General features: G+C 36.3%; 1 long non-coding RNA gene across 1 annotated transcript; it reads right to left on the minus strand.

Moving 5' to 3' along the window:
* Positions 1-1,248: 1,248 nt before the first annotated feature.
* On the minus strand, positions 1,249-8,232 carry LOC132365482 (uncharacterized). The gene is made up of 3 exons (XR_009503106.1): positions 7,890-8,232; positions 7,396-7,530; positions 1,249-1,524 (listed from the first exon to the last, which is right to left on the minus strand). It is a non-coding gene; the product is annotated as an uncharacterized LOC132365482 (long non-coding RNA).
* Between the last annotated feature and the right edge of the window lie 4,834 nt (positions 8,233-13,066).

The following is a 13,066-nucleotide window of genomic DNA, read 5'->3' on the forward strand; positions in this document are numbered from 1 at the left end:
CAAACTTTCATGAAATTTCATTTAAAAATATTGCTAAATGTAGTTAAAAAATCCATATGAAGCTTATAAAATCAAGTGTTATTGTAGAGGATACAATTTTGATTTTTTAGAAATGCAGTAAGTACATTCTCAATGCCTCCACTTTCATTTTGAAAAATTTGTAAAAATTTATCAAACTGTAACTTAATTCGTTTTGCAAATAATGAACAAAAGCAGCCTACATCAAATATTTCCATCAGTCTGTGTTAGCAACTGAATTCCTTCCTCACCTCTTCCAATCAACTTTTCATTGGTAAATAGTAAAAGGAGTTACCTATGAAAAAAAGGTAAAACAGAAGACAAGAAGTTACAATAGGAATACTTTGACTCCAGTATCGAAGTAAAAAGGTAATTCTTGTAACTGATTTCATATTAATAACCATTCTTAAGTTTCATTCATTTCTACATTCTATCTTCTACTTTACTTTTCTTTCTTTCAACTCCCCAAATAAGTACTTCTGAGTAATCAGTTTCCATCATAAGTCATTTGGTTTATTTCTCCTACAGGTGAATATATTGACATATGACTTTGAATTATCAAGTCTGGAAGACAATCAAATGAACAAATTGTTTTCATCAATTTCACAGTTGGTCTTAGATTAAGTAACTCCAGAAATGATGATTCCATTTCTATCTGGTTCAACAGGAACTCCACTTCAAATGATCAATCATGTATATCATCAAATGAAAGAGCTGACCACACCACAATATAGAACTTTATAAACCATATGCAGTCTGAGGGGAATGGAAATTAACTTATTCATTTTAAATTCTGCCACTTTCATTCTAGTTTTTCCTACCACTTAAAGACATTCTGTAGGTATATGTAGTCTCTGCAGCTTAAATAAAACACAATCTAGCTTAGAAATAAAAAGCATCTTTTAATAAAATTTAAAAAGTAGCTACTGGAAAACTCTTCCTTAGTAGGTAAGGAAGGTAGAGAAAGTTTTAAAAATTATGTATTTACTGAAAAGTTTATTAATCAGTCTACATTTCAGAAAAACAAAACAAAACAAAAAATAAGAAAATGGAAAATTCTGAAATAAAGATCTACATAGAGTCTAAATCAAGATCATTGACCTAGTAGTCATTCTTCTAGTGTTAGCTGCCTCAAACTCGATTAGGAAAGTTGGTGGGAGGAATATATATTAAAAAAAAAACCAAAAACCAAAAAACAATATCCCATCTACAAAGTTATTTTATGGCCTTCTACCTGTTCAATAAACATTCTACCTGTTCCAGGCTCTGCGTTTGGCGATGGGAATACACAATGTGATCCACACTCAAGACACTGTCTCAAAAAAGGAGAACAGAACTAAGTGACAGTTACAAACTACAGGACAGCGTGATAAATTTTAAAAGTGAGATATACGTACATTGGAAAAGGGGAGAAGAAAGTGTCTAACTGTATCACTTGGGCAGGCTGTACTTGAGGTCAGGGATAGATTTCACAAATCAGGCTCCAGAAACATGGATCAGAAAGTCCTGCAACCACAACCAGTTAAAACACCTGTTGAAACATTTATACTAGAAATGTCGCACTTGTCAGAAAGCAGTATCAAAGCCCAACAGGAGTGCATACAATACTGGGCCAACAATAGACATATAATTAATATCTGCTATCTGATTTGGTGAGGAGACATTACAGTCAGTGGGTGCTACTACATTGTGAATCATCAAATACTATGTGTAACATAAGGATAGTCAAGGGCTTTGGTATGTTAATATGAAACTACCTTTAAGTGAACTACTTGCTTCATTCTTTAAAATAATTGCATAATTAAAAAGTAGACGACAATAATAAAGTATGAGAAATATGCAAGTAGAGAAACTGCTGCACTGATCCTAACTCGACTTACATAATCTGAGTTTATGTCTGCCAATTACTGACTGAGACAGGTTAGACCAGTAAATCAGGATGGAGAAGTCTTACTACTAACCAAATATCTAATTTAGGACCAAAATCAAGTGTATACAAGAACCAAACAGTTTGACATTTGTTTGGCGTTCTTGTATAAATTGCCTTTTTCACAGCTATTACACTGAATTCACTCTAACTTGTCAGGTTGATATTATTTCTGTTGGGAAATCCAGGAAGTCACCTGGTCCATGTTTATGATTAGTGGTTAAAGTGCTTTTTTTCCTCTAAAAATTGGCAGTAGCGCTGTATTGTCTAATAGTATATCTACAAATTTCAAGAGATCTGTAACTCATATAATAAATATATTCACATTTCCCATACTGTTTGCAGTTGTCAACATATTCAGGCCGTTGATTTTTATGTTATACAATTTTAGACTTTCTTTTTTGAAAATAAATTACTCAAATCTACTGTATTCTATTCTGGTTCTTCTTATGTAAAATGTCACTTACTCTGTATTACTATTTTGTATAAAATTATTTTTACCTAAAGATAATTTTTATTTTGAAATTATTTCATACTTATTGAAAAACTACAAGAATAGTACAAAGACCCTTTTTTATTCCCTGAATCATTTGAAAGTATGATTTCAAAATGATGTCCTATCACCCCTAAATACTTTGATATATTGATATAACTTACAAATATGACCATTCTGTTAAAATCCTAAATAGCCACAACACAACCCTCAAAATCAAGAAATTAATGTTACTATATTCTACCATCTTATCCTCTGGCCCCATTCACATTTTGCTAATTGTCTCATTTATGTCCATCACAGCAAAGTGATCCAATCCAGAATCACATATTACATTTAGTTGTCAAGTATCTTTAGTCTCCTTCATTCTGTAGAAGTGCCAGTCTTTCCTTGACTTTCATGACTGTGACACTTTTGAATGTTACAGGGACAGTCCTCCATTTGGGTATGTGGTGTTTCCTTGTGCTTAGAGTCAGGCTATGCATTTTTCATACAAATACCACAAAAGTAATGTTATGCTCTTTGCATGGCTGGTGTACATGATTTCTATTTGTCCCACTACAGATGATGTTTACTTGGATCACTTGATGAAATCCATTTTAATTTATTAGCTTTTTAACATACCTCTTAAATTTTGAAAATAGATGCTCTAGGAATGATAATACACATCCTTAATTTACACTGTCTACTAGAATTATTACTCTATCACTCCATGTAAAATGTAGAAGTTTTGAAGCTGTTTAGGTCCTTTATAAGCCACCCGCATCAGTTATATTGCAGTGTCATATGTCATTTGTATTACATCTACATACATTATAAAACCCATAAGAATATGCTACACTTTTTGCTTTAAACATTTGCTTTAAACATAAGGACATTAAAGAAAAAAGTCTTTTACATTTACCCAAATATTTACCATTTAATTGGTTTTCATTGTTTCCTGAAAATTAGTTTCCCTTTAGTATCATCTCCCTTCAGCCTGAAGAACATTTCTTATAGTAGTGCAGATATAATGGTGAAATTTTTTCTTAGTTTTCTATCTTAGAATTCTGGTTCAACATTTTTTTTTTTCTCTCAATACTTTAAAGATATTGTACTACTGTTTTCTGGCACAGATTGTTCCTGATAAGAAATCCACAGTAGTTTGTAACACTATTACTTTGTATACAATGTCAATTTCTACCCCCACACCCCGATGTTTCTGAGATTTTCTTTAGTTTTCAACAATTTGCTATTTTTTTTAAAGGAATTTTTTCTTTCTTTTTTTAAAATTAATTAACTTATTTTTGGCTGTGTTGGGTCTTCGTTGCTGTGCGCAGGCTTTCTCTAGTTGCGGAGAGCAGGGGCTACTCTTCGTTGCGGTGTGTGGGCTTCTCATTGCAGTGGCTTCTCTTGTTGTGGAGCATGGGCTCTAGGCACGTGGGCTTCAGTAGTTGTGGCACACGGGCTCAGCAGTTGTGGCTTGCGGGCTCTAGAGCGCAGGCTCAGTAGTTGTGGTGCACAGGCTTAGTTGCTCCGCGGCACGTGGGATTTTCCCGGACCAGGGATCAAACCCATGTCCCCTGCATTGGCAGGCGGACTCTTAACCACTGCGCCACCAGGGAAGTCCCCAACAATTTGCTATCATACACCTAGTTTTTTGTTTGTTTTGTATTAACCCTATTTGGGGTTTGCTAAGCTTTTTGAATCTATAAAGTACATATTTCATTCAATTTAGGAATTTTTCACCCATTATTTCTTCAAAAATATATTCTGTCCCATTCTCTCTTTCCTCTCCCTGTGGGACTCTATTACATATATTTAAAAAATTTGGATATTATCCCACAGGATCCTGAAGCACTGATGATTTTTTTTCAATATTTCTTGCTCTCTCTTTTTCAGATGGAACACTTTCTATTCATCTGTATCTTCGAGTTCACTGCTTATTTTCTCTGTTATTTTCATTCTATGAAATGAATGATTTCTATGATTTTTTTAACGTCAGATATTGTGTTTTTCAGTTCTAGAATTTCATTTACTTTCTTTTTATATTTTCTATTTTTTCTGCTGAAATTCCTATCTTTTCATTTGTTATAAGCAAGTTTTCCTTTGCCTCATTGAGATATTATAGCTGCCTTAAAGTCCTTATCTGATCATTCCATTTGAGTCTTCACAGTATTGACCTCCATTATCTTTTCCCTTGAGAATGGGTCACAGTTTTCTGCTTTTTCACATAACAAGTAATTTTGTACTTAATAAACCTCACCAAGGAGGTGAAAGACTTATACACTGAGAACTATAAAACATTAATAAAGGAAATTGAAGATGACTGAAAGAAATGGAAAGATATCCCATGCTCTTGGATTGAAGAATTAATATTGTAAAAATGGCCATACTACCCAAAGCAATCTACAGATTTAATGTGATCCCTACCAAATTACCCATGACCTTTTCCACAGTACTAGAACAAATAATCCTAAAATTCATATGGAACCATAAAAGACCCAGAATTGCCAAAGTAATCCTGAAGAAAAAGAACAAAGCAGGAGGCATAACCATCCCAGGCTTCAGACAATACTACAAAGCTACAGTAATCAAAACAGCATGGTATTAGCACAAAAACAGACATACAGATCAATGGAAGAGAATAGAGAGCCAAGAAATAAACCCACACACCTATGATCAATTAATCTTCAACAAAGGAGGCAAGAATATACAATGGGAAAAAGACAAACTCTTCAGCAAGTGGTGTTGGGGAAGTTGGACAGTCACATGTAAATCAATGAAGTTAGAACATGCCCTCTCACCACACACAAAAATAAACTCAAAATAGCTTAAAGACTTAAACATAAGACATGAGACCATAAAACTCCTAGAAGAGAACATAGGCAAAACATTCTCTGACATAAATTGTACCAAAGTTTTATTAGGTCAGTCTTCCCAGGCAATAGAAATAAAAACGAAAATAAACAAATGGACCCTAATCAAACTTACAAGCTTTTGCACAGCAAAGGAAACCATAAACAAAACTAAAAGATAGCCTACAGAATGGGAGAAAATATTGCAAATGATGCGACTCACAAGGGATTAATCTAAAAAATTTACAAACAGCTTGTGTGGTTCAATATCAGAAAAACAAAAACAATCCAATCAAAAAATGGGCATAGGGGCTTCCCTGGTGGCTCAGTGGTTAAGAATCCGCCTGCCAATGCAGAGGACATGGGTTTGAGCCCTGGTCCGGGAAGATCCCACATGCTACAACTAAGCCCTTGCGCCACAACTACTGAGCCTGCGCTCTAGAGCCCGCGAGCCACACCTACTGAAGCCCGCATGCCTAGAGCCCGAGCTCCGCAAAAAGAGAAGCCACCACAATGAGAAGCCCATGCACCTCAACAGAGAGTAGCCCGGCTCATGGCAACTAGAGAAAGCCACGTGCAGCAACGAAGACCCCAATGCAGCCCAAAATAAATAAATAAATAAATTTATTAAAAAAAAAAAAATGGGCATAAGACCTAAAGAGACATTTCTCCAAAGAAGAAATACAGACGGCCAATAGGCACATGAAAAGATGCTCAACATCACTAATTATTAGAGAAATGCAAATCAAAACTACAATGAGGTACCACCTCACACGTGTCAGAGTGGCTGTCATTAAAAAGTCTACAAATAACAAATGCTGGAGAGGGTGTGGAGAAAAGGGAACCTTCCTACACTGTTGGTGGGAATGTAAGTTGGCTCAGCCACTGTGGAAAACAGTATGGAGGTTCCTCAGAAAACTAAAAAATTACCATATGTTCCAGCAATCCTACTCCTGGGCATATATCCAGACAAAACTATATAACTCAAAAATATACATGCACCCCTATGTTTACAGCAGCACTATTCACAATAGCCAAGACATGGAAACAACCTAAATGTTCATTGACAGATGAATGGTTAAAGAAGAGGTGGTACATATATACAATGGAATATTACTCAGCCATAAAAAAGAATGAAATAATGCCATTTGCCTCAACATGGATGCAACTAGAGATTATCATACTAAGTGAAGTAAGTCAGAATGAGAGAGACAAATACCATATGATATCACTTATATGTAGAATCTAAAATGACACAAATGAACATATTTATAAAACAGAAACAGTCAGGGACATAGAGAATAGACTGGTGGTTGCCAAGGGGGAAGGAGGTGGGAGAGGGTTGGATTGGGAGTTGGGGATTAGCAGATGCGATCCGGTATATATAGGATGGATAAACAACAAGGTCCTACTGTATAGCACGAGGAACTATATTCAATATCCTGTAGTAAACCATAATGGAAAAGAATATGAACAAGAACGCATATATATATATACAACTGAGTCACTTTGCCATACAGCAGTAATTAACACAACATTGTAACTGTAATTCAACTATACCCAGACCAGGGATCGAACCCATGTCCCCTGCATTGGCAGACAGATTCTTAACCACTGCACCACCAGGGAAATCCCTCTTATTTAAATTCTATGGAGATTATTGGTAATTTTTCTTTAGCAGGACTTCATTCTGGTTAGATTCAGGCCAAAAGTTCCAACCAGCCTTCTGGGAGTCATATTTCAATGTTATTTCTGATTTCAAAAACCTCCAGAGTTTTATTCATATCTAGGCCATGTGTGAGCCACCCAGTAGCTAATCTTGGATTTGGGTCATAGTTTACTTCTCAAAGTCTGTGTATGCTGTTTGGACTCAGACCCACACTGAGGGCAAGACTGAGATTTCATAAGCAACTTTACGGGGTTACTTTGCTGATCTCTTCCCTCTCCCAATCTCCTCTGTACTTTAGTTCCTGGGGCTCCCCCCACTTTTTTTTTTTTTTAACCTCCCAGCTAGAAAGCTGAGGCTTTATGTGCCCTGCTCTACCATACACTTCCTATGAATATGCCCATCTGGGGCCAAGCAGTGGGAAGACAGAGAGAACAAAAGCAATGGGATTTACCACATCCTCTTGGGACCACAGCTCCTCTGATTGTACACGAAGGTTCCCTTTCCTCAGAATCTTAGGTGTCTGTGGGTTTGCCACTGCCACTGTTGCTACTGTTGCTGCTGCTGACACCCTCAGATTGTTTGAGAGCTGGTGTACAAGAAAACATAGAAAAAGAAAATGGAGTATTTTCTTAATTTTTGCTGGTCATTAGGAGACTCCCTTCCCACTCTTTGAGCCAAAATTAGGTTTTCTCTGGAGCTCTGTCTGCACAGATTCCCAATTCTGGGTTTTAAGCAGCCTTAAGCCCAAGTAGAGGGGCTACCAAAGGGGGAAAAAATGGGTAAACTCACTGTTGGTCTTGTGGTATGTTAAATTCTGGTCTTCTTCAATCTGACTGCTACTCAGAGTCCTCAAGTAGCTGGCCCATGCATTCAAATAGCTGGTCTATGCAGGTTTTATGGCTGCATTCGGTGGGGATAGGATGGAGTGTACTTACTCTAACTTACCCAGAGCCAGAACTTCCAAGGTAGCTTTTGATCAACTGTTTATCACTATGCTCACTTGAGGGTGACTTTTACGTGCTTCAAAATCCTAGGGCTTCAGGATGTGGACGGTGTGGGAGGGTATATGCGTTACGTGGGGGCAGTAGTTAAGTATGAAATCTCTGTATCTTCTGCTCAGTTTTGCTGTGAACTTCAGTTTGCTCTAAAAATAAAGTCTATTTAAAAAATGATGATCCTGGTGACAAGATGGCAGAGTAGGACATGAGCTCACATCTTCTTATGGAAACATCAAAATCAACTAATTGCTGAACAACCACTGACAGAAAAATGCTGGAACCACCAAAAAAGATACCCTACAACCAAAGACAAAGAAGAAACCACAATGAGACAGTAGAAGGGGCGCAATCGTGATAAAATCAAATCCCATACCCGCCGGGTGGGTGACCCACAAACTGGAAAATAATTATACCACAGAAGTTCTCCCACAGAAGTGAAAGTTCTGAGCCCTACATCAGGCTCCCTAGCTTGGGGGGCCTGGAAACAGGAGGAAGAGCCCCCAGAGAATTTGGCTTTGAAGGCCAGAGGGGTTTGATCACAGGAATTCTTCCACAGGACTGGGGGAAACAGAAACTCCACTCTTGGAGGGCACACACAAGGTCTTGTGTGCACCAGGACCCAGGGAAAAAAACTGGATAGCTATACGTAAAAAAAATGAAATTAGAACATTCTTCAACACCATACAAAAAAATAAACTCAAAATGGGATAAAGACCTAAATTTAGGATCAGATACTATAAAACTCTTAGAGGACAACATAGGCAGAATACTCTTTGACATAAATCACGGCAATATCTTCTTCAAGCCGTCTCCTAGAGTAATGGAAATAAGAACAAACAAACAAAAAAGCCAAATGGGACCTAATTAAACTCAAAAGCTTTTGCACAGCAAAAGAAACCATAAACAAAACAAAAAGACAACCTAGAGAATGGGAGAAAATATTTGCAAAAGATGTGACCAACAAGGGATTAATCTCCAAAATTTACAAACAGCTCATGTGGTTCAATACCAAAAAAACCAACAACCCAATCAAAAAATTGGCAGAAGACCTAAATAGACATCTCTCCAAAGAAGACAAACAGATGGCCAAGAGGCACATGAAAAGATGCTCAACATCACTAATTATTAGAGAAATGCAAATCAAAACCACCATGAGATATCACCTCACACCAGTCAGAAGTACCGTCATCAAAAAGTCTACAAACAATAAATGCTGGAGAGGGTGTGGAGAAAAGGGAACCCTCCTACACTGTTGGTGGGAATGTAAATTGGTACAACCACTATGGAGAACAGTATGGAGGTTCCTTAAAAAACTTTAAAGAGAGCTACCATATGATCTAGCAATCCCACTCCTGGGCATATATCCAGAGAAAAACATGGTTCGAAAGTATACATGCACCCCTGTTCACTGAAGCGCTGTTTACAATTGCCAAGACATGGAAGCAACCTAAATGTCCATTGACAGATGAATGGATAAAGGAAGTTGTGGTATATATATACACAATGGAATATTACTCAGCAATTAAAAAGAATGATATAATGTCCTTTGCAGCAACATGGATGGACCTGGATATTAACACACTAAGTGAAGTAAGTCAGAGAAAGACAAATATCATATGATATCACTTATATGTAGAATCTAAAAAAAAAAAAGTGATACAAATGAACTTATTTACAAAACAGAAACACACTCACAGACTTAGAAAATGAACATATGGTTATCCGGGTGGGGGGAGGGATAGATTGGGAGTTTGGTATTGACATGTACACACTGCTATATTTAAAATAGATAACCAACAAGGACCTACTGTATAGCACAGGAAACTCTGCTCAATATTCTGTAATAACCTGAATCGGAAAAGAATTTGAAAAAGAATAGATGTTTGTATATGTATAACTGAATCACTTTGCTGTACACCTGAAACTAACACAACATTGTTAATCAACTCTACTCCAATATAAAATAAATATTTAAAACATTTAAAACATAAAAATGAAAAAAGAAAAGTCCTAGGGGAATACTTCTCATGTATTCTACCATAGGTGACTCTGATGAAAATTTGAGAATATTGTTGGATATAGCATGGGTTCCTCAGAAAGCATTGCTGAGGCAGAGATATTTTGTATCAATTTATTAGGAAGTAAAGTTATGGGAAAGGAGAATGAAGCAGGTTAGGAGAGTGGCAATGCGAGGTGTTACTGAGCTGGCCGCTGCTAAGTGTGACTAATTGTTAGTCAAAGTAATCATCCCAGAAGCTATACATGGTGAGTCTCTAGACTGTCCATGATTGATGGGAAAAACAGAAAGAGGGAAGAATTTAATCACTAGTTCTTGTCTTCCACTTGTCAATGGTTCCCCTGCTGGCTTATGTGTGTTTTGGAATGGTAGGGGTGGGGGCATGGGAACAAAAATAGGGTGCTCTGCATCTACATATAGTTGGCTGGAGCCTACAAGCAGTGGCAGCTGAAACAAGAGATGGTGAGTCTGAGAGAATCTGAAATAGCTCATAAAATGTGTCTGAAATGATACATACCTTAAAAATTAAGAAATCCCTCAGATTACTGGCTTGGTTTGAGGCATGGAACTACAAAGTATTGTGGCCAAAAAAACCACAGGTCTTTTTTGGGCCAGGCTAGGTTGTGGCTGCTTAGGTATTGATTTCTTTGACACTTCCTGAAAAATTAAGCTGTTCAGAAGTTTCCAGGTGACCTTAACTGAACCATATGAAAGTGCTATCATTCAGCTGCTTTGGGCCTACAAAATGGCAATGCCATATGGTTCAATTAAATAGAATATGTTAAGACTTCCCATAGGGAACCCTAGGAACTGATATACTTGCTTAGAAAACACTTAGGACAGAAACCAGCAGAGAAAAGGATCTTAGGTGGTGAGTGGATATTCAAAACAAGAGTGACTAGGATGTGTAAAAAAGGAAGATGAAATGCATCAGCTTCCTCAATAAAGGATTATGGTAAAGACTCAAACATTCGAGACACAATTATTGCCCTTGCAAATCAAGGTTATGCACACGTCTCTAAAATAAGTACTGAGTCAAATTCTAGAATAATTTTGAGGGAAACAATTTTTCTAAATATAAGATAGTCTGTGAAGTGATTTACATTATTACGCAGAGCCATGTCAATCCCTAATGTGTTCACATTCTGGCTTCCAGGCTGTGACCTGGGTTTACTGGAATAAGCAAGTGTGCTATCAATTTTAGAGAGCCATCTACTCAGTGATAGCTACAAGGACTTGGAAGCAATCTGAAATCATGATTTTTCTGTGAGTTAGCCCAGATCTGAGTTTTGTCCAGGGCACCACTGAACCCTCCCACTCCATACTATTTTCTGTAAGAAGGAAGAGAAGGTAAGGATTTGGGTACGTCCTTTATAATTAGAGAGTTTACACTTGAGTTACACTATGAAAAATTTTTTCTGATTGTAGTTGATTAGAGGATTATCTTAATAAATGCATATATATTGATATTAACTTATGCCTTTTGAAGAACAATTTGAAGTAAGGCTAAAGAAAAAGAGATGAAAAAAATAAAAACTAACCATGAGTTAAGAGAATAACCTCAAAGTTTCCTTAGAATAAGACACTTAGCATGACGGTTTTTCATTTTATTATGAAGTGACCTTAGGATGTAGATACTCTTCCTCAGTTTTCTTCTGTAAGGTAGGATACATAAGACAGATATTTAAATAAATCTAATAAAAATAAAGATGTATTAAGTTAAATACAGAGTACTGTATAATCTTTAAATGCAAATAAAGTCTTTGTGGCACTAGTAATACTCTTATATTAAAAGGAAATACAATTGTAGGCTTCCTAGACAAAGTTGCTGCTTGAATCCTATTCTACTGTAGGGCAAGCCCTATTCCTATTCCTAAAAAAGACTAAGACCTCCTGATATGGAGGCGAAGCCTCAGAATTGTCCTGATCTCTTTAAGAAAGAACTATAGTCTATTTCTTAAGTTTATACCCATTTCCCATATAGACAAGTTCTGTGATAAGTATTGATATATCTGCTTGTTACATCTGAAGGTCTAATTAGTAGAAAAATACTGCCTCTTGCCTTTATAGAGACCAACACACTTTTTAATCAGCAAACATAGCATTACTATTTAAAAAATAGTTCTGTATTAGACGTATTTCGAATTAGAAAAACAAATTTTAACATTAACAAGATACCATGTTGATACAGAGTCTTGGAAATCATTTTATTTGTTCTTAAGAAATTTTGTCCTGCTACGAATAAATGAAATAAAATTAGTCACAGTATGGGGGTTTTACAGTGTAAAAACGGATAAGTGATATTTTGTGAATCTATAAATTAAGCTCACGGAATTAGTGGACAGTACTTAATACACTAATAATGCAGCATCTAAAAAATGCAGTAAAAACTCTATCAGGTAGACAATAAAGTTTCCAGAAATGGCAAGAACTGATGTATCACATTTAAGAGCATCACAAAAACAAACAAAATAAAAAACCCTACAACACAGAAAGGATAACGTATCTGTAAGATATATCTATAAACCTTCCCAAGAAAGCCCTGGGGTAATAGTTAGTGATCACTAAAATGAGTGAAGTGAGAGCTTCCTATGACCTTAGGATGGTGCATTCTGATATACACACACACGCACACACTGAGCCTAAGAAAATAGAGCTTAATGTGAAATTGGCTTTAACTCCAACATTAATGATTACTTTCAATTAGAGGAAATGTAAACCTATCTCAGTAATGTTTTACTGTAACATTGTAACATTTCATTAAATAATTGGACGAGTTTATAAAGTTTTCCAAAAGAGAATGACACACACACACACACACACACACACACACACACACACATACACACTGATTTCTGGGCCTAGGCCTTTATGGATATATGTTATTCCAATAGTCAAATGGCAAAAATTTAGAACACTGAGGCAAAGCCATAAAATATTTGCAATTAAGAAAATATTTTTAGCTATAGTTGTTACTTGGGGTCACAACTTAAAATGCATATCCACACATTGGATTATTAATGTGTCTACATTTTACCACGTTTCAAGACTGTCAACACTAGTTGTCAGTTAACTCAAAATATTGGTAAAAGTCACTGAGAAATCTG

This window comes from Balaenoptera ricei, chromosome 4 (assembly GCF_028023285.1).
Source record: "Balaenoptera ricei isolate mBalRic1 chromosome 4, mBalRic1.hap2, whole genome shotgun sequence".
Lineage (NCBI taxonomy): Eukaryota > Metazoa > Chordata > Mammalia > Artiodactyla > Balaenopteridae > Balaenoptera > Balaenoptera ricei.